This window comes from Anomaloglossus baeobatrachus, chromosome 3 (genome assembly GCF_048569485.1).
Source record: "Anomaloglossus baeobatrachus isolate aAnoBae1 chromosome 3, aAnoBae1.hap1, whole genome shotgun sequence".
NCBI classification, from domain to species: Eukaryota; Metazoa; Chordata; class Amphibia; order Anura; family Aromobatidae; genus Anomaloglossus; species Anomaloglossus baeobatrachus.
Window position 1 is genome coordinate 595,531,403 of NC_134355.1, and position 23,702 is coordinate 595,555,104.

At 47.2% G+C, this 23,702-nt stretch overlaps 1 protein-coding gene across 3 annotated transcripts in view; it reads left to right on the forward strand.

The window, feature by feature from the left end:
• The first annotated feature begins 588 nt into the window (after positions 1-588).
• The window catches only part of STAG1 (STAG1 cohesin complex component), a 331,716-nt gene continuing 308,602 nt past the window's right edge, over positions 589-23,702 (forward strand). For 2 of the 3 annotated variants that reach the window (XM_075341033.1, XM_075341034.1), the window contains exon 1: positions 590-953. The gene's annotated coding sequence lies outside the window, so the exon portion shown is untranslated. Of the gene's footprint in view, positions 954-23,702 lie in introns of all 3 variants that reach the window. The other variant, XM_075341032.1, reaches the window with a different exon arrangement.

Below are 23,702 nucleotides of genomic sequence, written 5' to 3' on the forward strand. Positions count from 1 at the left end.
AAACAATATAGAAAATTAAAAATGGAAATAGGAAAATGCTGCGAGGCCCGGACAGGAGCCGGGAGCACCGAGAGCTGCGGTGCGGGAAGGCAGCAACCGAGCAAAATCCGCCAGTGTAATGCGGCGGCCGCCTCAGTAGATGGCAGCACTGAGCACACCACCTTCAGTCTCTCCAGCCCGTACTGTCACCATGACAACACAGTGACAGTCACCGCCCGGCCAGGGGGGCAGGGTTGTAATCTACGCATGCGCTATACTTCCTGTGCTTACTCCCCCTCCCATCAGTGTTCTATTCCGCATGCGCATAGTATACAATAGGGAAGAATTACTGAGCATGCGCAGTTGTTCTTGAATAAGGGCGAATTTTGCTCTTATTCTTAAAAAAATGTCTGCGTTGGTTACTAGCGCTTACACAAGCTGGTTAGTTTCTATGGAGACACAGGCCTGCCCTGTTACCATGGTGATATCCGGACACCTCCCCATCGGGTCCATGGTGACTGGGGTGGGTAACGCCTCCCTCTCTCCCGCCCGTTTCCATGGCGATCGGATCGACACCGCCCCCCTCTCAATCTCCCGCTCTGTCTCCGCCAGAGGGCGCCCGTTCCCCGGACAAGCGACGGCGCCATTCCGGTGAGCGAGATACCGCCAGATGGCGGCTTAGGATTGCTGCTCCCTGCCAGGCGCGGCCCGGGGGTGATCCCTATTATTATTATTATTTTATATCTCCCCGACCCCCCCGCCGCCCGGGCAATATAATAATATACATCCTGCCGCCAGGAGGAGCGCTCTCCGCCGGCCCGGGGCCTGGGCTGCCGGGGCATTAACCCCCTCCCGCCGGATCCTTTGTGCCCCTCACCCGAGGACTCGGTGTACCGGGAGCCGTGCCGTGACCCCCCCACCTCCGGGCGGGAGGACGACAGGAGGAGGGAGAAGAGCCGGGATGTCCATAGGAGGTGAGGCGGGCGGAGAAGATGGAGGCCGGAGCGCGGGAACTGAGGGGGGAGGAGGCGGCCGGGGCTTCCCGCCAGCCGGTGTCCCGGGCCCGAGCGTGGCCCCATTACAGCGCCGGGGCTGCACCTGTCCGGGAGCGCACGGAGTGTCAGCTCTGCGGCCAAGTGCGAGATAACTGCAAAAGTGCCAGAAAGTGTGTGTGAGGCGAGGGCTGTGTCGTCAGCGAAGGACGTGGTCACAAAGTTGTGATGTCACATGATGGTGGCCGATACGTGGAGATGGCCGGTGTGTCTGTGTTGTGAGCGCGCGGTGTGTGTGACCTGGTATGGACCGCCCCTGTGACCCCCGCCCCCTGTGACCCAGGCCCCCCCAATGACGCACGCTGGCTGCGACCTCCACTCCCTATGACCTAGACCCCCCAGCGACCTACACCCCCCCATGACCTAGGCCCCCGAATGACCCACGCTGGCTGTGACCCCCACCCCCTACGACCTAGGCCCCCCCCAGCAACTTCACCCCCTATGACCTAGGCCCCCGAATGACCCGCGCTGGCTGTGACCCCCACCCCCTACGACCTAGGCCCCCCCAGCAACTTCGCCCCCTGTGACCTAGGCCCCCCAATGACCCGCTCTGGCTGTGACCTACACTCCCTATGACCTCCTCTCCCTATGACCTAGGCCCCCCCAGCGACCTACACCCCCTATGACCTAGGCCCCACAATCATCCAGGCTGGCTGTGACCCCCACCCCCTACGACCTACACCCCCCTATGATCTAGGCCCCCCAGTGACCCCCGCTGTCAGGACCCATGCGCTGACAAAGCAGTGGTCTCCATTGGAGATAGTGATGGGTCGCAGCTCTCACTCCCGGCAGCAGATTGCCCATGTCCTCTGTGAGAATCCGGTGGCGGTTTATCTCACACAACCGGACAAAAGGATAGGGCGACGTCCTCTGATGGGTGCCCATCCTACCAAAGTCTGCGAGTTTGGGCGACTCTTATCAAATGTGTATGGGGGTGGCTTTAGGGAGTTATTTTGTGTCCAGGACCGGTCGCAGGTCTCCTGACAGCCTGTGTATGAGGTTGGGGTCAATACAATGTGTGACTATGGTGTAAGGAGCCATGGTGGGCATCTACAGCACCCGGTGGACCTTGTTGACTATGATGGCTCAGTCTGTCCCACAAACCACATGTATCGCCTATCCAGATTAGATGGTGTATGGTCACTGAGGGTCCCTCCAGTCACCAGGTTCGTGTGTGACCTCTCCGTTCAAGTCTAAGGATTGTTGGTGCTAGTCATGACACCTGTAATAGTGAATGGAGCAGTGGATCATACATGTGCCGTCCAGTGCTGGGCCATACACACAGTATTTGTGGGATCACGCCTACAAGGCCCTCTGACACAGGGCGATAGTCAAGACAAAGTTTCCAGTCCTCAGTAATTGGTCGGTCATCTAGACTATGGATTTGGTGTGGATACCCTGATAGTCGTACCCTGACCCTCTGACCGGTGCTGGTTACATGGCTGGACTGTCTGACATGAGAAGTGTGTTCTGGAGACGTTCTCCATCTTTCCTGATAAGAGAACGTCACCGAATCATTGCCTGATTGTAGATGTCGGGGAGAAGAAGGATCGGGCTTTGATGATTTCCTGTCTGATCCTTGTGTTATAGGAAAAATGTCTGTGGCCGTAACTTGTCTGACCAGCGGTAGTCCTGTCACCATTTTTGACCAGAGCTCCGACTATCATCATGATTTTCTTGGGTACTCCCCATCGTCTGTCACCTGATACATATTCTGTGGCTGCGTCGGATCCTGTGACGTGGCAGGGTATATAGTGGGGTCACCCTGTGGCTCAGTGCATTGTATGTAGAGAAATAACCGTTCTGGACCCGCAGTTCTTTGCAGCTTGACACCAGTTGGGTTTTGCACAAGCTTGTCCCTGGTGTCACACTGGCTTTGGTGCACGTTTACAGTAGCTTTAACTCCCATTTGGATGTTTGCCTTATATTGATGCTGTTTTCGGGGGCTGGTTTTTTTTTTGTTTTTTTTTTTACATTTGGCTGGTGCTGTTACATCTTTGGATGCAGCAAAACTGATCACCAGTGGCTGCAAGGCAAAAGCTGCCCAACATGCAGGTATATGGTATTTGGGGGCAGAGGTTCTGGGCTTCAATCTGGACCCCGCTAAGGGCCAAATGATTCATAAAGCAACCAAGACCATGTAAGCAGCAGATTGGATATTTTAATGAGTGTAAACTTGTACTTCGGCCCCATTAAATCCTTTGATGAATCTGGTTGGAATTTAGAAATCTAAACCTGCTCAGTGGGTGAAATGCTGGCTGTGCAGATCAGCATAGGGAATAGACCCGAAAATCCTGAACTGTTGAATTTCAGTCCAAGGTCTGGGATCGGTGGATTCATTTTTGGTGGGACAGTTCGAGGGCCGGTGGATTCATTTTCTGTGCGGCAGTCTGAAGTCTGGGCACCAGTGGATTCCTTTTTGGTGTGGCAGTCCGAGGTCTGGTCACTGGTGGATTTATTTTCAGTGTGGAAGTCAGTCCAAGGTCTAAGCATCGAGGGATTCGTTTTTGGTGTGGCAGTCCGAGGTCTGCGCTCCGGTGGATTCCTTTTTGGTGCGGCAGTCCGAGGTCTGGGCTCCGGTGGACTCCTTTTTGGTGCGGCAGTCCGAGGTCTGGGCTCCAGTGGATTCCTTTTTGCTGCGGCAGTCCACGGTCTGGGCTCCGGTGGATTCCTTTTTGGTGTGGCAGTCCGAGGTCTGGGCACCGGGGGATTCGTTTTTGGTTTGGCAGTTCGAGGTCTGGGCACCGGGGGATTCGTTTTTGGTGCGGCAGTCCGAGGTCTGGGCTCCGGTGGGTTCCTTTTTGGTGCGACAGTCCGAGGTCTGGGCAGCGGGGGATTCCTTTTTGGTGCGGCAGTCCGAGGTCTGGGCAGCGGGGGATTCCTTTTTGGTGCGGCAGTCCGAGGTCTGGGCTCCGGTGGATTCCTTTTTGGTGCGGCAGTCCGAGGTCTGGGCACCGGGGGATTCGTTTTTGGTTTGGCAGTTCGAGGTCTGGGCACCGGGGGATTCGTTTTTGGTGCGGCAGTCCGCGGTCTGGGCTCCGGTGGATTCCTTTTTGGTGTGGCAGTCCGAGGTCTGGGCTCCGGTGGATTCCTTTTTGGTGCGGCAGTTCGAGGTCTGGGCACCGGGGGATTCGTTTTTGGTCTGGCAGTTCGAGGTCTGGGCAGCGGGGGATTCGTTTTTGGTGCGGCAGTCCGAGGTCTGGGCTCCGGTGGATTCCTTTTTGGTGCGGCAGTCCGAGGTCTGGGCAGCGGGGGATTCCTTTTTGGTGCGGCAGTCCGAGGTCTGGGCAGCGGGGGATTCCTTTTTGGTGCGGCAGTCCGAGGTCTGGGCTCCGGTGGATTCCTTTTTGGTGCGGCAGTCCGAGGTCTGGGCACCGGGGGATTCGTTTTTGGTTTGGCAGTTCGAGGTCTGGGCACCGGGGGATTCGTTTTTGGTTTGGCAGTTCGAGGTCTGGGCACCGGGGGATTCGTTTTTGGTTTGGCAGTTCGAGGTCTGGGCACCGGGGGATTCGTTTTTGGTGCGGCAGTCCGAGGTCTGGGCACCGGGGGATTCGTTTTTGGTTTGGCAGTTCGAGGTCTGGGCACCGGGGGATTCGTTTTTGGTTTGGCAGTTCGAGGTCTGGGCACCGGGGGATTAGTTTTTGGTTTGGCAGTTTGAGGTCTGGGCACCGGGGGATTCGTTTTTGGTTTGGCAGTTCGAGGTCTGGGCACCGGTGGATTCGTTTTTGAAGGGCCAAGCTGAGGTCTGGTTACTGGTGGGTTTTCTTGGTTGCAGGCTGTATCCAGTATACAGTAGTTACCACATTATTTGGGTGATGTAGATTCTTTAGTTTTGGAGAACATTTCCTGACTGACAAGTGGACATTACATTTTTCAGCTTGATGATTAGATAAAGTCACGATCAGAGCCCACATTGCTGTGGCCGGACCCTGAAAGAACAAATGGTCGACCTTTATATGACAAACTGATGTCATTGCAGAAAGACGCTCGCAGGTCAAAGACACGTGAAGGAGATTAAAGGGAACCTGTCATCAGAAATTTAGCTTTAAACCTAAAAGTTTCCCCCTCTGCAGCTCGTGGGCTGCATTCTAGCAGGTTCCTGTACTTTTTGTGCCCCCTTTGAAACCAAATTAAACACTTTATAAAGTTGTACCTTTTTGCCTGCCATTCTTGTAAATTATCCATGGGGGCGGGCTCTCTTGCGTCCGTTGCTGTCCCTCCTGCAGATTGACGCCGTCCCCCATTGCTCCATTTCATATCTCAGGACCCCGCCCGAGGTCCCGTGCACGCGAGGACTGCTAGTGACGTGGTCGCAGGCACGAGATTATGGGCGGCGCTGTGATTGCATCGCAAGTGCCCGCCCATAATCTCGTGACCGCGATCTCCCCTCTGCCTCCAGCGTTCTGCGCAAGCGCTGGAAGATGACCCGACATCAACTCCTTCCCATCCTGCCCTGCAGCAGGAAATAGATGGGAGGAGCGGAGCAGCACAGCACAGGATACGAGGAGACGCGGAGAGGATCTGAGCGATGTACACAGTAAAAAAAACATGTAAAATCAAACAAAGACACACATTGTCTTCTGAAAAGTGAAAAGCACTAAATGTTTGGTTTTTTTTTTGTAACCTGTGCTGTGCTGCTCCGCTCCTCACATCTATTTCCTGCTGCAGGGCAGGATGGGACGGAGGGGACGTCGGGTCATCTTCCAGCGCTTGCGCAGAACGCTGGAGGCAGAGGGGAGATCGCGGTCACGAGATTATGGGCGGGCACTTGCAATGCAATCACAGCGTCGCCCATAATCTCGTGCCTGCAACCACGTCACCAGCGGTCCTCGCGTGCACGGGACCTCTGGCGCAGTGGGCGGCGTCCTGAGATATGCAATGGGGGACGGCGTCAATCTGCAGGAGGGACAGCAACGGACGCAAGAGAGCCCGCCCCCATGGATAATTTACAAGAATGGCAGGCAAAAAGGTACAACTTTATAAAGTGTTTTTAATTTGGTTTCAAAGGGGGCACAAAAAGTACAGGAACCTGCTAGAATGCAGCCCACGAGCTGCAGAGGGGGAAACTTTTAGGTTTAAAGCTAAATTTCTGATAGGTTCCCTTTAATTTGATAGTATGGTGCATTGATGACATTTCTCATGACCTGCGAGACTGACAGGGGTGTTATATTTTTGTCCCTGTGACTTTGATAAATCTGCCCCGCGTGCCTTGTGGGTAGGTTATTCTTGATAAATGAGGCAGAGTTTATGGTATTACAGGTATAACATGCTTATTATTTCCTGTTTGACAAGTGTCTTCTTGCCGCCTCATCCAGGTTTACAGGTCAAACGCTCCATAAAGTCATAAAGCCGGCCTTGGGGCCATGAATACTGTGAATACTGTCCTGATGGGTGTGTTCCTAATGTGGCGTTACCGGCTGGTCTCACGCTGATGGCTTATGATATGATTTCTATTGTTCTTCATTGTGACAGAATGGATTCTCTGCTGCTAAAACCAATATATCATATTATGGGCTCTTTATCTTGTTTGCACATAGACATAATGGCCACATATCTGCACCTGGTGACCTTAGCTGTCGTTCTCAGTGCTTTTCGGTATAGAATATTCTGTGTGATTGGGGTTATGGGTTTGGTGCTACTTTTTGGGGAGGAGGGGTCTCGGTCTACCTCTTGGGGAAGGGGTCTGGGTCTGCCTCACGGGTGCAGGAGGGGGTGTCTGGGTCTGCGTCACGGGTGCAGGAGGGGGCGTCTGGGTCTGCGTCACGGGTGCAGGAGGGGGCGTCTGGGTCTGCGTCACGGGTGCAGGAGGGGGCGTCTGGGTCTGCGTCACGGGTGCAGGAGGGGGCGTCTGGGTCTGCGTCACGGGTGCAGGAGGGGGCGTCTGGGTCTGCGTCACGGGTGCAGGAGGGGGCGTCTGGGTCTGCGTCACAGGTGCAGGAGGGGGCGTCTGGGTCTGCGTCACGGGTGCAGGAGGGGGCGTCTGGGTCTGCGTCACGGGTGCAGGAGGGGGCGTCTGGGTCTGCGTCACGGGTGCAGCAGGGGGCGTCTGGGTCTGCCTCACGGGTGCAGGAGGGGGCGTCTGGGTCTGCCTCACGGGTGCAGGAGGGGGCGTCTGGGTCTGCCTCACGGGTGCAGGAGGGGGCGTCTGGGTCTGCCTCACGGGTGCAGGAGGGGGCGTCTGGGTCTGCCTCACGGGTGCAGGAGGGGGCGTCTGGGTCTGCCTCACGGGTGCAGGAGGGGGCGTCTGGGTCTGCCTCACGGGTGCAGGAGGGGGCGTCTGGGTCTGCCTCACGGGTGCAGGAGGGGGCGTCTGGGTCTGCCTCACGGGTGCAGGAGGGGGCGTCTGGGTCTGCCTCACGGGTGCAGGAGGGGGCGTCTGGGTCTGCCTCACGGGGGAGGGGATGGAGCGGTTCGGGCCTGCGCTTTCTATGCACTGACGTCCGGTGAGCGGTTTTAATCGGCTATTTTTGAACATACAGGGATAACTGCCAATTGCTGATTAGGACCGCGCACTGGACAATTATGCTGCTGTCTGAGCTCACTGGAAGAGAACCTGTCATCAGATTTGGCCCCATAAGCTGCGGCCACCACCACTGAACTCTTATATGCAGCACTCCAGAATACTGTATATAAGAGCCCAGGCCGCGCTGTATAACATACTGCTCCCTTTGTGTATTATAAGTTATTTTTACGTTATGCTGGGCTCTTATGTACAGCATTCTGAAATGCCGTATATAAGAGCTCACTGATGGTGGCCGCAGCTTTATAGTCGCCAAATCTAGTGATGAGTTCCCTTTAAGCCCCTGTTAAAAATATGCAGCTCGTATTTGTTCAAGGCTTCAACATATTTAACATTACATGAGTCAGTTATGTTGTTAGAGGATCTATTACCAGGTCACAAGTGTCCACTTTTTACTTCTGCTCTATCCCTGCTTCTCCAATGAGTGTTTAGTCTTTGTTTTTTAAAGCCCTCCTGATTTCAGAGGTATGGGCCTCTAAAGGTTTCTGGTCTTTATCAAGTGGGGGCGTGGCTTACATGATTATCTGGGGGTTGTTTTTAGATTTATCTGCATGATTACCATGTGAGTAACACCCCCTTGGATAACACCATAAAATATGCACCAAGTAAAAAGGTCCAAATCTGGAACCTTGTGGAGAATTAAAAAACAAAAAAAACCCCACAATACTCATGGGAGCAACAACTGGCCACTTTTAACACCTTCACAACCATGGAAGGATCTATCCGTCATGGAGCGTGTGCCGTTAAGCCCCGCCCCCTGCCGCGGGCAGGATGCAGCGATCGGCGCACATATCAGCTGTTTTCAACAGCTGACATGTGCCTGCATGTTACGAGTGGAATCGCATTCCACCCATAACAGTAACCCCTTACATCTCGCTGCCAAAGTCTGGCAGCGAGATGTATATACGCGCGGTGAAGATTTTCACTTCCCGCCGCCCCTACCGGAAGTCACGTGAGTGATCACGTGACTTTCGGTGGTTTGCATGGTAGCACAGGGTCATGTGATGACGCCTGCAGGTATGATGTTTCACTTTCGTTTTCACTCGGCCTGGAGGCCAGTGAAGCAGGAAGTGACCGTATCTGCTTTTTTCAGCTGTGTAGCTGTGATCAGATAGATCAGAGCGATTGGATTGCTGATCACTATAGCCCCCTAGGGGGACTAGTAAAATAAAAAAAAAAAATAATAAGTTTTAAAAAATTTAAAAAAAACAAAACCTAAAAGTTTAAATCACCCCCCTTTCACCCCATTGAAAATTAAAGGGTTTAAAAAAAAAAAAAATACACATTTGGTATCGCCGCGTTCAGAAATGCCAGATCTATCAAAATATAAAATCAATTAATCTGATCAGTAAACGGCGTAGTGGCAAAAAAAGTGGAAACTCCAAAATTGTTTTTTGGTCGCCGCACGTTTTACGCAAAATGCAATAACAGGCGATCAAAATGTAGCATCTGCGCAAAAATGGTACCATTAGAAATGTCAGCTCGAGACGCAAAAAATAAGCAATCACTGAGCTTTAGATCCCAAAAAATGAGAACGCTACGGGTTTTGGAAAATGGCGCAAAACGTGCGCCACTTTTATTGGACAAGAATGTGAATTTTTTTTAACCCCTTAGATACAAGTAAACCTATACATGTTTGGTGTCTGCAAACTCGCACCGACCTGAGGCATCACAATGAGAAATCAGTTTTACCATATAGTGAACACGGTGAATAAAACATCCCAAAAACTATTGTGCGGTCACACTTTTTTTTGCATTGCAGTTTTTCCACACTTGGAATTGTTTTGCTGTTTTCCAGTACAATATATGGTAAAACTTATGGTTTCATTTAAAAGTACAACTTGTCCCGCAAAAAACAAGCCCTCATATGGAAAGACTGACAGAAAAATAAAAAAGTTACGGCTCTCGGAAGAAGGGGAGCAAAAAGCAAAAACATAAAGTGCCCTGGGGCTGAAGGGGTTAATCTCAGGAGTGGTCTTTAAATAAATATTTTTGTAGCAATATAATGCATTTTGCAGCTTAACCCCTTCAGCAACCGGGCATTTTGCGTTTTTCCGTTTCTTTTGGTTTTTTTCTCCCTCTCTTCCGAGAGCTGTAACCTTTTTATTTTTCGTCAATCTTGCCATATGAGGGTTTGTTTTTTGCGGGACGAGTTGTAGTTTTAAATGGAACCATAAGTTTTACCATATAGTGTACTGGAAAACGGCAAAAAAATTCCAAGTGCGGAAAAATTGCAAAAAAAAGTGTGAAAGTGTGATTGCACAATAGTTTTTGGGATATTTTATTCAGTGTTCACAATATGTTAAAACTGATGTGTGGGTGTGATGCCTGAGGTCGGTGCGAGTTTGTAGACACCAAACATGTATAGGTTTACTTGTATCTAAGGGGTTAAAAAATTCACAAGCTTGTCCAATAAAAGTGGCGTATGTTTTGCGCCATTTTCCAAAACCCGTAGCGTTCTCATTTTTCGGGATCTATGGCTCAGTGATGGCTTATTTTTTTGTGTCTCGAGCTGACGTTTCTAATGGTACCATTTTTGTGCAGATGCTAAGTTTTGATTGCCTGTTATTGCATTTGCCGCCAAATTTGCGGTGACCAAAAAACGTAATTTGGCATTTGGAATTTTTTGCTGCTACGCCATTTATCAATCAGATTAATTGATTTTATATTTTGATTGGGCATTTCTGAACGCACCAATACCAAATGTGTATATTTTTTTAACCCTTTAAATTTCAATGGGGTGAAAGGAGGGTGATTTAAACTTTTAGGTTTTTTATTTTTTAAATTTTTTTTTCAACTTTTTATTTCTATTTTACTAGACCCCCTAGGGGGCTATAGCAATCAGCAATCTGATCACTCTGCCATATCTCCAGATCACAGGTACAGAGCTAAGATATGCTGCTTCACTTTCATTGCCATCTGTATTTCGGCATTGAGAGTAAATAACTCATGTTAGCTATAGGCGTCATCACATGACCCTGTGCTACCATGGCAACTACCGGAAGTCACGTGATCGTGTCACGTGACTTCCGATGGGGGCGGGGTAAGTCAGCATAATGGCGGCGCGCATATGCATCTCGCTGCCAGATTTTGGCAGCGAGATGTAAGGGGTTAATAGTCGCGGGTGGAAGTGATTCCACCCGCGACTAGCAGGCACACATGTCAGCTGTTGAAAACAGCTGATATATACGCGGATCGTCGCTGCCTGCCCACGACAGGGGGCGGGGATCAACCATACACGATCCATGACGTACCCAGTACGTCATGGGTCATTAAGGGGTTAAAGTGACTCCTCATCGGGCAGCATGTATCAGACACCGGCTGTATGATTTCAGACAGGTGTGTTTAAAGGGAATCTGTCAGCATATTTTTGCTATGTAATCTGAGAGCAGTATAATGTAAGGGCAGAGAGCCTGATTTCTGCAATGTCAATTACTGGACCACTTGTTGCTAGAATCCCTGTTTTTTCCCTCACCCTTTGACGGCACCACGAGAGAGGATCCGCCCATCCAGGACACGAAACCTTCAGGTTCAAAAGGGGCGGTCCTCTCGCCGCTTCAGTTTGGTTTCCTGTCCTGGACGGATACCTCAGGATGCGGCCCTAGAGGGCCGTGGATCTTCTGTACAATCTTACACGGTCCCGACGGGCGGCTCTGGCGGTGGCACGGGTCCTGCCTCGCTCCGTTCGGGTGCCTGGAAGCGCCATGGCGGACCCCCGGGGGTTGTGTCCATGAGCGGGAGCGCTGCATCAGGCGGCAGGTGAGTACAGCAGCCGGCCGGTCCTTCCTGGGCGGCGGGGCTGCTTGCGGCCGCGTGTGCTGCACACCGCCGCCATCTTGGAGGCGGGTTTTGTGTGCGGGCGTTGCGCATGCGCGGCGGCCGTACCTGACATGCGCTGATGTCGGCGATGACGTCTGACCCAGGAAGTGGGTCCGGAGGCGCGGGGAAAACAGCGCTCAGTTTGAAAAACGGCGCTCGGAGCTGGGGGAAAGTGCTCCAGTCCTCCTGCAGAACGGAGGTGTTTTGTTGCTCTGACAGCAGAGTTAGGAATATGGACAAAGATGGGCACCGTGAGGAGGATCGGCACTCGGTGCGTGAGTCCTCCTCCCCTCCTGCTGGCAAGAAAGCGGTGAAACCACCGGAGCGTCGCAGAAGCGACTCTGGCTCAGATGCCAGTTTATCCAGCAAACGTGGCATCCGGGCCACTAAACAGACCCGAAATGCGGCTGACGGCAAAGGCGCCTCCAGAGGGAAGACTTTGATGAAAGCTCCTTCCCCAGAACCGGTTAAAAAAACCACGGAAATATGCTGCCAAATCGAATAACAGGGAATGCGCGCTCTGTAACTGGGATCTGGCTCTGTCCTGGTCCAAACTGCTCTGCAAGGACTGTATCCAGCAGACCATTTCTGATGAGACTCCTGGGTTTACTAGTGATCTCCGTGCCATCATCCGGTCCGAAGCTGAGCTATGTATAACCTTGCCCACTCCACTGACAGCTCCCTGTGTATTAAGCATTGTCAGTAAGCTGCCAATTGGTGGTGGGGGCGGGGTTACACAGATTAGCCTGACTGCTCGGCATGTGTGACCTAGTCCTGCAGTGATAATCTGCTGATAAAACACTGATTGTAGTTATACTACAACACAGCCTAAGGCTATGTGCGCACAGTGCGTTTTTCGCGGCGTTTTTGCGCGTTTGTCGGGTGCGTTTTTGGCCTCAAAACTGCATGACTTTGCTTCTCCAGCAAAGTCTGAGTTTTCATTTTTGCTGTCCGCACACAACTTTTTTTTTAAGCTGTGTTTTTGAGCTTGAAAAAAAAATGGACATGTCAATTCTTTCCTGCGTTTTTCTGCGTTTTCCCCCCATGCAATGCATTGGAAAAACGCAGCAAAACGCAGAGATCAAAAACGCACCAAATCGCGGTAAAAACGCATGCTTTTTTACACGTTTTTTCGACGCGGGTGCGTTTTTGTGCGTTTTTAGCGGCCAAGAACGCACAAACGCAGCGTCAAAAAAACGCAGCGTGTGCACATAGCCTAATAAGTGACACATCCCTGAAATCACAATCCATGTCATCCCAATAAAAGCTTGTTCATGCATAACATTTGTGTTGCGGTTTTCCATGCTTAAACTGTTTTACAGTAGCAGCAAAATTAAGGTTATTTTTAAAATCTCATTCACACTGGATTTTTTTTTTTTGCGCTGCAGTTTTTTTTATGAAAGTCATGTTTCAGCCTTTTTTCTTCTAAATCCATTCAACTGAATATGTAAAAAACGCATGAAATGTGAGCAGTGTTTTGCTTTCAAACACTTAGCTTTTTAACTAGAAAAAAATGCTACAAAAAAGCACTGTGTGAACATTACAACTACCTGACAGCAGCATTTCACCCCTGAGTTTACATTTAAAGTGCACCAATCAGCAGGATTTTCCTATATAACCTAAAGCCAGTGCTATACTGGCGCTATCAGGCTGAATCTATACATACCTTTAGCCTGTGTGCGCACTTTGCGTTGAGTTTCTTGCGGTTCTAAACGCATCCTCTGGCAGAAATTGTCTTTGTCAAATTTGGTTTTGACCACAAAAACGCTAAAAATACGCTTGCGTTTTTACCGCGATTTACATGCTTTTTCATTGCTTAAAGTCAGATGCGTTTTGAATACAATTACACTACTAAATAAAGTTTAAACATTCAAACGCTATTGAAAAAAAAAACAGGACAAAATAACAAATGATTAAAATCATGCACAAAATAGCTAATTTTATTTAAATTATAACTGTTATAATATTTATGCATAAAATAACGTTAAAGTATGGATTTTCTATAATTTAATTGTCGGACTATGTGTCTAAAGGGACATATCATGCCCTTATTATAAAGTCAAAAACGCATGCGTTTATTTTGTCAAAAAAGCATGCTAAACGCTGGGATTTTGATTTAGAATGCGTTTTGAAAGTTCTCATTGACTCTAATGTTAGCAAAACGCTGCCCAAATGGCAAAAACAATAAACATGTTGCTTCTTTAAACGCTGAGTTTTTGCCAAAGTTTTTGCAACTGAAACGCTGCGTTTTTAACAGCAAAGTGCGCAGAAATCGCAAATTCCCATAGAATGCAGTTCAAAACGCTGCGGAAACGCATGAAAAAACGCTAAGTGCGCACATAGCCTTAGTTGTCAGCTCAGATTTAAAGGCTTTGAAACACAAGCAACTAAAGCTTCTAAAATCAGCAGCTTTTTGAATGACGGCAGCTGCCAATCAGCTTGTAGCTGCAGTGGAATTCATAGTTATACCCTACCCCTGTTTATGCAAATTCTATTATGGAATAGTTTTACTTTGTGACTAGAAGGACCTGTGCTGATGTCATACCCATGTGACTAGAAGGGGCGGGACCTCAGCCAACATAGCAGAGACAGGAAGCAACATAATTTTTCTGTTGGAGGCTTCTAATCCTGGTATGTAGAGATTCAGATGCCCAATCCCTGGCAAATTGCCGGACACAATTATGCATGTTGTTATAGCTTCGTGTAATCTGTTGAATTATGTCTAAAATGCAGGATTCTTAAGAAGAGATAACCTCAGAGCATGGCATTTCTTCTAATGCTTCATATTTGAGTTAAAGGGAATATGTCAGCATATAATATAGCCCCAATAGACCCTGATTCCAAGGATCTGTCATTTACTGGGTTGTGTGCTGTAGTTTTAATACAATCAGTGTTTTATCGACAGGAGACTCACTGCCTGTTTAGGTCTTGTATGCCAGGCAGTCAGGCTAATCTCTATAACCCCACCACTGATTGGCAGCACGCCGTGCATTGTTAGCTAATCAATGGTGTGCATGCGGTTATTCACAGGGCTCCGCATGTTGAGCACTGCTACATCTACAACAGGGAAAACAGGGATTCTAGCAAACCTGTACCAAGCAGCCTAGTAAGTAATTGCTGGAATCAGGCTCTAAGACCCTATATCATTTGGCTTTCAGATTACATAGCAAAAATCTGCTAACAGTCACTTTAAGTCCTAATTTGGATAGCATAGTGGATATCAAGTCAGAAATGCCAATGAGAAACTCCAAAGAGCCGGAGACAAAAAAAATTAAAAAAGTCTGTCCTAAGTGTAAATCTGTGATGTCCTTGTACTAGATATATTATAGTCATTCTGTGGTGAAGGTATGATGGACGGATGTCCTCTTAAGTATAAATATGCTCTACTACACCTCAATCTTTGCTCATCAGCCAGCCCCATCATGGTCTGTTACACAGAAACTTTCTTAATGAGCTCATTTGCTTGTCCTTTGGAGGAGTCTTGGCATCTTTCCATGTTTGCAGGTTCTCTCTTTGCCTCTGGTTACATAAATCTAGCTCTTGCTACAAACGCACATAAGGGACTTGGTTCTCAGGTTCTCCACTAATTCCTGGAAGTAAACCAGAATTCCTCTACATTAATATTCAGCTGCTTTTCAGGATTCAGCTCCTATTCTAGTCAGTGGTGGGATGCAAGTTAGGTTCAGCTAAAGGCTATTATCAATGGATAGAGGAGTAAATGTATGCCAGACAACTAATAGTGAGACGAGCATCCAACATCACAATGTGCCCCTGAAATCTGCGTCTGGGGACCATTGTGGTCTTGGGTACTTCCTTGTTGTGTTCATACAGATGGGTTTATTCTTTTGTGAATTTTGTTGCTCAACCCTCTGAGATATAAACATCACAAAAAAGTATTTTATGTTTTGTTTTTGTTTTTTGTTTTTTTTTATTCCACATTTATTTTTATATTGGGTGTGTAGTAGGTGGTTTTTTATTTATTTATTTTTTTTTTTTATTTTATTAAAAAAAAATTACAAAAGTGTTGTGTCGCAATTTACAAGGGGAGAAGGCAACAAAAAAAATCACGACTTTCTAGCACACAGGAGCAAAATCGCAACGTGCACTACAGGCACCTTTTCTCATTGAATTGATGGGAACTTGTTGCAAGTAGATTTGGAGAGTTTCATGATTTAAATTTTGTCAAAAAATCTGCTCCTTAACCCCTTCACAATGTTGTGCTTTGTTTTGGCTTTTTTTTCGCCTTCCGAGAGCCATAACTTTTATATTTTTCAGTCAATCTGGTTATGTCAGGACTTGTTTTTTTATTTTTTTTTTTTTACTAGGTCCCCAAGGGGACTATAACGATCAGCTGATTGCTCATTCATTTCTCCTGATCAGAGCAGCACCGCTCAGATTAGGAGAAATGATCATCTCTTGTAAGTTGCAGTACTCGGCTGCTTCTTCTCCTGATGTATGTAAAGCGCTGCGGAATATGTTAGCGCTATATAAAAATAAAGATTTATTTATTCTTACAGGACCTTAGTCATGTGAGCTACAGGAGTCATCACATGACCCTGTGCTACCATGAGAACCATTGGATCCACGTGATCACGTCACGTGACTTCCAATGGGCGGCCTGTGAGTACAGATCTACCACGATCGACGTTAACGTGGCGCTGTCACATCTTGACAGCACCATTTAACGGGTTAATAGGTATGGGTGGATGGCGATTCCACTCGTACCTGCCAGGCACACATGTCAGCTGTACAAATCAGCTGACATGTACGCGGAGCCCCATTTGCAGCTCGCAGCAGCAGGTGGGGATTAACAGTATGACCGCAGGGACGTCATATTACTGTCCGTGGTTGTTAAGGGTATGTGCCCACAATCAGTGTCCACATCGTTTTGGATGCAGCGTGTTTTCCCTGCATCCAGCACAAGCACAGTGGATGTGATTTATAGAAATCTGCCTACAATGCTTCTTTTTTCCACAACGTACACTGACATGCGGCGCGGCTTACTGAGCCATAGCATGTATGTTTATGCTGCGAAGATGCAAGCGATCTTGGTGGGAAAACACAGCAAAAATTCTCTGCTCCCAGAATCCTGATCGTGGGCACGGACGCTGCGTTCACTCGTGAAGAACACTTCTCTCCACAACAGAAGACACGCTGCGTCTAGAACACGGTGTGCCCCGATCATTGGCACACAACCTTAAAAAAGTTGAAAAAATTTCAATGTGAACATGTGCAATCCAGATTAAAACTGCCTTGAATACATTGATAGGGTGTTAGTGATTACAGTGCTACAACATCTCTATAGGGCACGTGATGTCCCCTCCTCACCCAGTTTAGCTTCCGTGGAGACAATCCACCTTTTCTCTCCCAACCTCTGCTGTCAGATGGCAAAAATCATTACCATAGTTTTGTCAAGTGTAAGCAGATCCATTGGGAATTAGATTGTACAGAGATCACATTGGATTCCTGTAGTTGCACTGCTTCTACCTCGAATCCTGGTGAAGCCGATCGGCGGGCTCATTACCCACTACTCCTATTTGACGTAAACATTGCCTTTTATCCCTTCCTATGTATAGCAGGACACCTCCTGGCTCCTTTACCACTAGATTTTATGCTGTCTGCATCAATTACTTAAAGGGAAGAGAAAAGAAGGTCACTGAAGGGCATGGCAATAATCCACAGAAGATCTGTCCAGATTTTTGTTAGGCTGCTTTCACACTACGTTTTTTTTAACATGCGTCATGAACGTTTGTTTGCTGTAAAAATGGATCCTGTTTTTACAAAGAAAAATGCATGCAAACGCATGTGTTATTTTGCAGGATGCTGCCACTTGAAGTTTATGGGCGGGCATTGAAGTCATGTGATCGGGAGTGAGGGGAACTGAACGTGATAGACTGGGAGCCGGCATCTGACAGCTGCAGATTCTGGTAACCAAGGTAAACATTGGGTAACTAAGCAAAGTGATTTGCTTGGATACCCGATATTTACCTTGGTTACAAGCGTCCGTAGCTGCTAGGAGCCGGGCTGCCTGCTCCCTTTACACGTAACAAAGGTAAACATCGGGTAACTAAGTGAAGCGCTTTGCTTGCTTACCCGATATTTACCTTGGTTACGAGCGTCTGCCGCTCTCAGGCGGGGGAGGGAGAGGGAGGGGGAGAGAGAGACTGATCACGCCAGGCTGGTTTCTGGGCATGCTCAGTAGAGCAAGCAGGATCCTGTCTATCAGCATGCCAGCGTTCACATACGTTTGCTTGCAGTATAGCCAGGATCCAGTGAAAAACAGTATTTAAACGCAACTCAAAAACACTACAAGTAGCGTTTTTGAAAAAAGTTAAAAAATTTCAAGTCGCTGGATCCTCACTATAACGCGCGCAAACGCAGGTGAACACATGTTGACGCGAGTCAATTGCAAATGCATTGAAATGAAAACGCATTTGCACTGGATCCGTTTTTGCGTTAAAAAAACGTTCAACGTAGTGTGACAGCAGCCTAACACTGACTGTATCTCCGTTCAAACAAAACCCATGTATGTGCGCTGCTGGAAGGAATGGAAGGAAGGCAGATCTTATTTGGATATATTGAAAATTCAAATCTACTTATTTGACCATTATTACACTTAATGCCTTGTGGTCTGTCCCCCCCCCTTTTTACACAATCTATAAGTTGGACTGAAGTAATCCATCTAGTTAAGGGCTGCTTCTCACTTGCGAGTTTCTCGCAGTAGAGCAATGCGAGAAAATCTCGCATCGGAATCAGACACATGTTAGTGAATGATTCAGCTTGCTTTTGCGATTTTTTTTTTTTTTTTTTTTTTTTTTTTTTTTTTTTTTTTTTTTTCTCAGTCCAAATCAGACTGAGAAAAAAATCGCAGCATGCTGCTTTTTTGCGAGTTTCTACTGCGAGTTTCTCCAATGCAAGTCTATGGGAGCCTGTAAATAATCGGATGTCACGGGATGGCACTCACACCATCCTAGTGACATCCGATTTTCTAAATACATTTCTCGCATGTTTCCTAAAACACTGGAAACGAGTGATGTCTCCCAATGTCTGTCAATCACTATTCTCTGTCAGTCGGTCTCTCCCTCTCGGTCTCTATTCTCTGTCGGTCCGTCACTATCTCTGTCCCCCTCTCACAGTCTGTCGGTCATTTTCCCCTCCTGTCTCATACTCACCGTTCCCCGATCCCCGGCGCTGCACGGCATTCTCACTGCTCCGGCGGCTTTTACTATTTTGAAAAAGCCGGCCGCTCATTAAACAATCTCGTATTCCCTGCTTTCCCCGCCCACAGGCGCCTATGATTGGTTGCAGTGAGACACGCCCCCACGCTGAGTGACAGCTGTCTCACTGCACCCAATCACAGGAGCCGGTGGGCGTGTCTATACTGTGCAGTGAAATAAATAATTAAAAAAACGGCGTGCGGTCCCCCCCAATTTTAATACGAGCCAGATAAAGCCATACGGCTGAAGGCTGGTATTCTCAGGATGGGGAGCTCCACGTTATGGGGAGCCCCCCAGCCTAACAATATCAGTCAGCAGCCGCCCAGAATTGCCGCATACATTATATGCGACAGTTCTGGGACTGTACCCGGCTCTTCCCGATTTTACCCTGGTGCGTTGGCAAATCGGGGTAATAAGGAGTTAATGGCAGCCCATAGCTGCCACTAAATCCTAAATTAATCATGTCAGGCGTCTGAGACACCCTCCATGATTAATCTGTAAGTTACAGTAAATAAACACACACACCTGAAAAAATCATTTATGAGAAAAAAAAAACACAAACAAATTCCCTCATTACCAATTTAATAAGCCCCAAAAAGCCCTCCATGTCCGGCGTAATCCACGGACCTCCAGCGTCGTTTCCAGCTTTGCTGCATGGAGGTGACCGGAGCTGCAGCAGACACCGCCGCTCCTGTCACCTCCACGCAGCAACTGAGGTGAGTAGCGCGATCAGCTGAGCTGCCACTGAGGTTACCCGGTGGCCGCCACTGGATCCAGCGGTGGCCGCGATTAACCTCAGTGACACCTCAGCAGATTGCGCTACTCACCTCAGTTGCTGCGTGGAGGTGACAGGAGCGGCGGTGTCTGCTGCAGCTTCGGTCACCTCCATGCAGCAAAGCTGGAAACGACGCTGGAGGTCCGTGGATTACGCCGGACATGGAGGGCTTTTTGGGGCTTATTAAATTGGTAATGAGGGAATTTGTTTGTGTTTTTTTTTTTCTAATTTTTTTCGTGTGTTTATTTACTGTAACTTACAGATTAATCATGGAAGATATCTCGGGGAGACGCCTGACATGATTAATCTAGGATTTAGTGGCATTAACTCCTTATTACCCCGATTTGCCAACGCACCAGGGTAAATCAAGAAGAGCCGGGTACAGTCCCAGAACTGTCGCATATAATGTATGCGGCAATTCTGGGCGGCTGCTGACTGATATTGTTAGGCTGGGGGGCTCCCCATAACGTGGAGCTCCCCATCCTGAGAATACCAGCCTTCAGCCGTATGGCTTTATCTGGCTGAAATTAAAATTGGGGGGGACCGCACGCCATTTTTTTTTAATTTATTTATTTATTTATTTATTTATTTATTTATTTCACTGCACAGTATAGACCCGCCCACCAGCTGCTGTGATTGGTTGCAGTGAGACACCTGTCACTCAGCGTGGAGGCGTGTGTCACTGCAACAAATCATAGGCGCCTGTGGGCGGGGAAAGCAGGGAATACGAGATTGTTTAATGAGCGGCCGGCTTTTTCAAAATGGTTAAAGCCGCCGGAGCAGTGTGAATGCCGTGCAGCGCCGCATCGGGGATCGGTGAGTATGAGAGAGGGCTGCTAACTTCAGTCACTCAGGAGTTTAGCGGTCACCGGTGAGTCCTTCACTAGTGACCGCTAGTCAGGACGCGACACAGACAGAGCCGCAGCATGACAATGAAGTCGGGTGAAGTTCACCCGAGTTCATTCTGATTGTGCCTCTCTGTCTGTGTCTGCTGTCATCTGCCATTCAGCTCTGCTACATGGCTGTCTGTGTCTGCTGTCAGCGGCCATGTAGCAGAGCTGAATGGCAGATGACACAGTAAAAAATACGCATTACACACGCTAGTAAAATCATTAATTCAGAAAAAGCATCGCACTTGCGTTGCACTCGGACCTAACGTGAACTAAAATCAGCCGAGTTTTTTTCAGCCCAGTCGGACCGATTTTACTCGCATAGATGTGTTTCCACCCTAATAGTAATATGTTAGCACACAATGACTATTCATAAGGTGCACCCTTGGTTTGACCAAACAGTTCACTGCACCTTCCCACCTATTTGTTTCCCATTTATTTCCACCCTCTCTTCTCTGATTGACAGCTCTGTCCTGATGGGAGCCAGAGAAGGGTTGAAATAAGAAAATAAGTAGGGGGATGGGTACTGAACTGTTGGGCCACAGCAAGGGTGCCCAGAGTGCCTGTGCTTGATATGAACAGGCATTTTGTACCGACTGTCCCTTTCTCCTTGAAAGAAGTAAAAGTTCTGCCTTATTATTTTTTTTTTTTTATTTCCCATTACTTGTACATGAATTAATTTGTAACATGACTAAATATGTGATGGCTAAGTGGGCAACTGGGATTGCAAAGCATGCTGGTTCACCAATTGCCAGAGTTTGTCATCGTTTGGGTTTGTGCAGGGCTGTGGAGTCGGTAAACCAAACCTGCCACTCAGACAACTCAATTTACCGTGCACCGACTCCACGACTCCCACATATATTGCTTATATTTAAGTGACAAATTTATTGTAGTACAATGTGAAAATCAGACAGTTAATCATTTTTATGATACAATAATCAAAATATTTAGAATATAAAATATATTTATTGGAATACAACTTTAGAATACAAAAAACTGTAATAAATTGTAAATATGTAATACACTATGTAATATAGATTACATATATATATATATATATATATATGTAATTTATTACTGTATATATAAATATAACACTATATAATAAACTATGTAAGTGGCAAAAAAAGTTTTCAACAAAAACATACTAAATAACATTTGTGCAGTATATGAATTTGTTGTAAGAAATAGAATTGCTTCCATCAGATCCTCCTTCGCAGATGACCTCAAATCTGACCTAATAATTTTAAGGCTACAGAGCAACTTCTCTACAGTAACTTGGGTTGGAGGCAAAACCGTAACCACATGGGCAACATATCTAACAATTTCTGGGTATAAAGGAATTGCCTCATGCACAGTTAGTTTTGATGAACGGTTGCATTTTTTTTTTCTTTCTTTGCGAGCAAGTGAAAAATTTTGCTGAAATCTGGTCAATCTGCTGCTATAGGAGACGGAGTGAAATCTTTTTCCTTGCGGCAACGCTTTGCCTGCTCCATGTCATTCAAATACTTGTCAAAGTTAAACTCCTCATCTGATGAGGAAGAAGATATGGCAGCAGTAGCACTGTCAGGCCCCAAGTCCTCTTGCGCCTGGCAGTCCTGTAGCCGCTCATCCTAACTGCTACCTCAGTCAGAGCTTCTTTTCCTTTAGTAAGCTGTTGATCATCAAGCAGTATATGATGACTTCGGTCCACATAAACAGCTGCTAGAAGAATGTTATTTTCCAATAGCTGTGTCTCTTTGTTTCATTAAAGCAGAAATGCTATCGTCGATTAAACCACCTCTTTGGGACAGGCAAAATAGCAAGTTCTTCCATTCCCTTATGAAAATGCCAGGAGTTAAATCCTCAGCTTGTAATTTTTTAGTCACGGTAAATGGGGGATTAAGCAATTCCTTCAATTCAGCCACCTGTGTCCATTGACCTTCATTTAGGGTTACCTGAGGGTTCACCATATCTATAAGAAATGGTTTTCATTCAGGCAATCGCTCAATCATTAAATAAGTGCTGCCCCATCGAGTGTCTTGATCAACAATTGCTCCTTTCCCAGCACGTCTCTTCAAGATGGAATCAATTTTAGGAGTTCTGGTGGCAATAACCAATTTCCTCAATTTTTCAATCAGATTTCCAGCATGTCCCTCTTGCAGATTCTCTTATTGCCAGCTGCAGCATGTGCACAACACAGTGCATGTGATGAATATGAAAGTGTTTTGAAGCAGCTTCAACAAGATCATCTAATCCTAAAGTATCATTTTGCTGTGCTTGTGTTGTAATATCTGTTTGTTCCTCAGTTACATGAACAGCGCTGTGACCTTCCATCTCTAACATACTGAATCCTAATTTTTCTTCTAGCTGTTGTTCATTACTCTCATTTATCAGTTTAATTGTACTTATGTTTGAAGCATTGTCCGTTAGAATAGCAAGAACCTGTTCTTTTTTGAGTTTGTAATCTTGCAGAACTTTTTCCACTGGAGAAACTGGAGGCCTCAAAAACAAATCCTCACAAAGAATGAGCAGTCAGTTTGTGGCGTTTTTCTAATCTGCTTTTGCTATTGAAAACATTATCTATGAGCTCAAAAACCTTTCAGGTGATGCGGTTTTTTAAAAAGCTGATCTGCTTTTGCAGCTGAAAAACATATCCTCAAAAAACGCAGCAAAAACGCTCTGTGTGAATCTAGCCTTAGATCAGGAATGGAACAGCCATTTATAGGACATTTCATAACTTTCCCAAATTCCTATGAAAAAATATTCAGCACATTCTGCATTGTACTACTGTCCCCAATTTATTATATATTTTAGGAGTTGGTCCATTTTATACCGACTCCACCAAAATGAGCTCCCACTCAGACTCCACAGCCCTGTGTTGGTGACCACCATCAGGAATAGCGGCGTATTTTCACTGTGTCCAAAACGCTTCTTTGTACAGTACAAGCACAGTGGATGGGATTTATGGAAAGCCAAAACCCACTGTGCTTCTTTTGTATGCAGTATAAAATGGCATGTGGCGCGGCTTTCAGAGCTGCAGCTTGTCAATTTATGCTGCAGAGACACGAGTGTTCTCATCGGGAGAACAGTGAAAATACACTGCGCCCAGATTCCTGATCGTGTGCACGGACACTGCTTTTCCCCGCGAAGGACAAAGGCGTCTCAGCAACAGGAATGATGCTGCATCTAGAACGATCATGTGCATATAGCCTAAAATATTTTATTGATAAGAGGTTGTGACTTTCAGCCTTTTCTTGTGTATGTCATACAGATCTTAAAGGGGTTGTCCATTGAGCAAATTAATAGTTTTTGGAATAGTAATTTTTACAAGTGAATGTGTTTAAAAAAAAAAAAAAGTTCCTATGCTTCAATAATGTTATACATGTATGCTTGCTATATACTGTTGTTTGCTGTGTCTGACCATGCAGAGCTGCTCCAGTTCATGGTCAAGGGAATGGAATAAGTCAC